The 5,000-nt window shown below is 35.7% G+C and overlaps 1 non-coding gene across 1 annotated transcript in view; it reads right to left on the reverse strand.

Annotated features, from left to right (window-relative positions):
* Positions 1 to 50, reverse strand: part of LOC121703866 — a 119-nt gene extending 69 nt beyond the window's left edge. The window contains exon 1 of the ribosomal RNA XR_006030158.1: positions 1 to 50. This exon is cut by the window's left edge and continues 69 nt beyond it. This is a non-coding gene — a ribosomal RNA (5S ribosomal RNA).
* Between the last annotated feature and the right edge of the window lie 4,950 nt (positions 51 to 5,000).

The following is a 5,000-nucleotide window of genomic DNA, read 5'->3' on the forward strand; positions in this document are numbered from 1 at the left end:
TTCCGAGATCAGACGAGAGCGGGCGTGCTCAGCGTGGTATGGCCGTAAGCGATTACTCAACCACTCGGACACGTTCATCCACCTCAACCGCTCTGCCTGCACAAGCAAGCAAAACGCTTACAGCACCTGGTATTCCCAGGCGGTCTCCCATCCAAGTACTAACCAGGCCCGACGCTGCTTAGCTTCCGAGATCAGACGAGAGTTTTTTTTTTTTTTGTCTCTTTTATTTATTAAACATTTTCAATTTTTACAATACATCTGCAACATGTCCCACTTTTATTCACAATTCACATTTCATTCAAAATTCTGTTGTTTCTACAGCTTGAACAGTAATAAAACACCTCAGTATATAGAAAAACATTCATATCTAAAAATACATATTATGCTGAAATATAATATCATGAGCGGCATGTAATAAATAATATCATAAATAGTGAACAAACTTGTAGTGACAGAATACAGATAAGGCATAACATTAGTATCATTCAATAAAAAGTTGAGCAAGTTTAGTGAATAAATAAGAATCATATTTAAAAAGAAGTAAACAGGCAAATGGATTAAGAACATTTTGGTAAAACTAGTTTAACGCCTTCCCATGTAATATGGGTAAAAGAGTTGTTTAAGACAAACATTTGGTTAAAAACATCCAGATCGTAATTAAAGATAAAATAGGCATACAGTGTATCTAAAACTTTCTTCAAATTTACCTCAAACAATTTGCATATGTCCAATTTTCTTTTCCTTTTTTTTGCTACCGCCCTCCTAACCCACACTGTATGCCTAGCCACTGATAAAACGATGTTCACTGCCTGGTTCTTTCTTTTCCTTTCTTCATTTGGGATCCCAAATAAAAACATCATTTCCCAGTTATCCAACACCTTTTCTTTTCCTTCACCAAAGTCAATAACTATTTTTTGGATCTTTTCAACAAAACAAATCAAGTCCTCACAATAAAAAAACATATGTTTTAAACCCTCCCTTTCTTTTCCACACACTTTACATTTTTCATCCTCTGTTAACCCCATTTTGAATAACCTCATTTCGTTAAAAATGCAATTGTGTGCTAAAAGAAAGTCAAAGTTTTCTAAAAGCGGACATTTAAAAACTATTCTAATGTTTTCCCATATGTTTTTTGTTTCTATCTCTGGGTAGAGGGTTTTCCAATAATTATTTGCTTTTGGAGAAATAAAAGCTTTTTCCCTAAAACATGAATAAAATCTTCTCAGTGTACCAGACTCCAACGTGTTGTCATTATCTTTAAAACATATTGACAATCTCTCTGCTCTCCCTTTCACTTCACCCTCTATCGTTTTCCACCACCTCTCTGGGATTACACCTTTGATTTTTTCCAGTTCTTTTTTTATTTTTTCCACTTCATAATGTTCGTCATTTCTTTTTAACTCATCTATAAAACCCTGGAATGGTAGAAGCCCTGGTTTTATTTCATAAAAAATATCTCTAATTTTCCTAAAACCCGCTTCGAACCAGCTTTTGAAATAAAAATCTCTGTTTTTACTCATTAGATTAGGGTTTAAAAACAATGGTTGGTTTAAAAAATGCTCTCTCCCTTCAACCTCTATTTTAACACACTCTAAAAAATCCCCCCAGGCCCTTAAAACTTCCCTATAAAAATCTGGGATGCCGATGGTCATATATTCCTTTGTTTTCATAAAAAAAACTGAAGGCCCCATCTTAAAAATATTATCAATAAAAAACATCATTGTTTTGGCCCATTCTTTATCCATCCCCATAAAATGCTTTACTGCTTTAATTCTGAGGGCCTTCAGTCTAATAAAAGGGTCAAGCAATCCCAGACCACCCTCCTCCACCTTCCCAATCAGTGTGTCATAACTTATTTTAGAAGGTTTACCGTCCCAAATAAAATTTAAAACCATACTTTTAAAAACCCTTAAAACTGGAAATGGCAGGCTGACAGAGCCGAGGACGTACCAGATTTTTGATAAAAAAAGGGTATTGATTACCAAAATTTTTCCCTTAAGAGTCAGATCCCTTCTCTTCCAAAAAGCCAATTTTCCTTTCATATTCCCGATTATCTCCTCCCACATTTTTCCTGTTGTTAGTCTTTCATTTGTCCCTACTCTGACCCCCAGAATTTTCAAACTATCTCTAACTTCCTGAAAAGGTAACGTCCTCAGAAGCACACTATCCTCTCCAATCCTCATGTACTCCGTCTTGCCCACATTCATTCGAGCGCCCGAACCTTTACAATAAATCTCTAAAACCTCCATTGCTCTAAAAATACTTTCTTCATCTTTTAAAACCAGAGTTGTATCGTCAGCATACTGATATATTTTAACTTCTTTAAGATCTTCACAGTCAACGCCTATTCCCCTTATCCCACTGTCAGCACTAATTGCCAAGCCTAAGGGCTCCGCAACTAAACTGTATAAAAGTGCTGACAGTGGGCAACCCTGTCTGATTGATCTTGATAAAAAAACAAAGTCCGTTAAAAAACCATTACACTTCACACAACTCATCGCATCTGAGTAGAGACATCTCAGACATTTGATAAAATCTTCTCCAAAATTAAATTTTTCTAAAACAGCAAATAAAAAGTCATGCTCCACTCTATCAAACGCTTTCTCCAAATCAATACTTACAACGAAGCCACTATGTTTTTTCTTTTCTAAAAACCAAATCTTGTCTCTTATACTGTTTACATTGTCTGAGATGTCTCTACCCAGTACTGCATATGCTTGATTGGTTTCAATGATTGTGGGCAAGACCCTCTTCAGCCTGTTAGCCATGACTTTTGCTAAAATCTTATAATCACAGTTTAAAAGGCTTATGGGTCTAAAATTCTTAAGATCTTCTTTGTCTCCTTTTCTTTTATAGATTATTTTTATCACACCTTTTTTCATAGAAGGACTTAGACCACCATCTTTCCAGCACTCTTCAAAAACCTGTGTTAAAATGGGCATTAAAACACCTTTAAAACACTTGTAAAATTCACACGGTAAACCATCTAAGCCTGGGCTTCTACCATTCTTCATTTCAGCTATTGCATTTTCTATTTCATTTACAGATATACTTTTGTTACACATTTCTCTATCATCTTCACTCACTTTTCTTTGAATTTTACTTAATAAAAACTCCTTGGCTTCTTTCTCTATTCCTTGTTTTTTGAATAAAGCCTCATAAAAGTTATGAATTTCTTTTAAAATCCTTTCTTTATCTGTTATTCTGTTCCCTTCTTTATCTTTGATTCCTCTAATTTCTTCAGATTTTTGTCTGCTTTTTTCCAGATTAAAGAAAAACTTTGTACATTTTTCTCCCTCTACCATATATTTTGCTCTACTCCTAATCATTGCACCTTTTAGCTTTTCTTCCTCAAATTTATTTAGTTCTTCCTGCAACTCCATTATTTTATTTACATCCTCTCTCTTTTCATCTACTTTTTCCAGTTCTTGTTCTAATTCTTTTTTCAGTGAGAATTCTCTTATTCTTTTGTCTCGTCTTGCTTTTTTACAGAATGTTAATGTGTATTTCTTTATCTCATATTTTAGATTATCCCACCATATTCTTAAACATCCTTTGTACATACACATTTCTTCCTTCTTCTTTATGATAAGTTCCTGCACCTCCATTTTATACATGTTATTATTTAAAACCTCTGTATTTAAAATCCAAACTCCAGGCCCTCTTTCCACTTTATTAAAATCCAGTTGCAATTCCATAAAATCATGATCACTAAAATAACATTTCTTATAAAACACTTTTTTCACCTCCCCCTCCCATTCATTTTTCACTAAACACATATCTATTCTACTTTGTTTTATTTTATCCATTACAATTTGCATTCTACTATATTTTCTAACATCTTTATTTCTTGCTCTCCAGACATCTTGCAGGTTATGTTTTATCATTAGGTTCTCCAACTCTCTTCTCCCTTTATCAGTTCTATAGACCATTTGTTCATTTATGTCCTCCCTTTTCAGCACAGTATTAAAATCACCCATAACAACAACATTTTCCCACCCTTCAATTAAAACATTCAACCTTTTAAAAAACTCTTCTTTTTCCAATTCTTCATTTGGTGCATGTATATTACATATAGTAACTTTTTCATTTTCTTTTTCAATTTGTAAAGTTAAAATCTTCCCCTCATTGTCACTATATATTTCTTTCACTGCCCCACATGTTTCTCTTTTAATTAAAACAGCTAAACCTCTGCCTTGCTTTCTGCTAACATTGTAGAACACTTCACCATCCCATCTTTTCCTAAAACCCTCTCCAATATCATTAGTCCAATTTGTTTCTTGTAATAAAATAATTTGATTTTTTTCAGTCACCTTTATTAGTTTCTCTAATTTTGTTGGATTTACACCCCCTCTCATATTAATGGAAATAAAATCCCAGCCCATTAAAAAAATAAATAGAAATAAAAACAATACATAATTAAAACCCATCATTTAAGTATTTTCTTTCTCCTCTCCTCCTAAGCGTACATGCAATTTCTTTTTTCTCCTCTTTTCCTGGTCCTCTAAAACCCCTTTTATGTTCAACTGCGTCTGCTTTTGTTTTACTCGGGGTTGTTTAAAAGATAATAACTTAGTTAAAAACCCACCCTCTTCTTCAGCGTCTCTTAATCTTTTCCTGTCTTCTTTCTGGCTTAAATCGGTATCCATGTCTTCATGTTCCTCCAACTGCCCCTTCCCTGCGCATTCAGCCTCCTCTGTCTCTGAATTGCGACCGGCATCCTCACTCCCCATCAGCGTCTCAAAGTTGAGGTCTAAGTTCTCCGACAATGGGGAGGGTGCCGGCTCTCTCTGAGGCTGGGCGCAAGGGATGTCCTCCTCCTCGGTGCTGGGGCTGCCCATAGGCAGCAGTGGTAGAGCCTCATCCTCCTCATCCTGGTAGAGCCTCGCCTCCGCTGCCGCCACACTCTCGCACTCTTCCCCGTCATCCTCATTCTCCGACGTGCGGCACGTGCATCTAATGTCTGCGCGGCGGCAGTCGGGGCATTTGAGAGCTGTGCA

This window comes from Alosa sapidissima, unplaced genomic scaffold (assembly GCF_018492685.1).
Source record: "Alosa sapidissima isolate fAloSap1 unplaced genomic scaffold, fAloSap1.pri scaffold_61_multi, whole genome shotgun sequence".
Classification (NCBI taxonomy): domain Eukaryota; kingdom Metazoa; phylum Chordata; class Actinopteri; order Clupeiformes; family Clupeidae; genus Alosa; species Alosa sapidissima.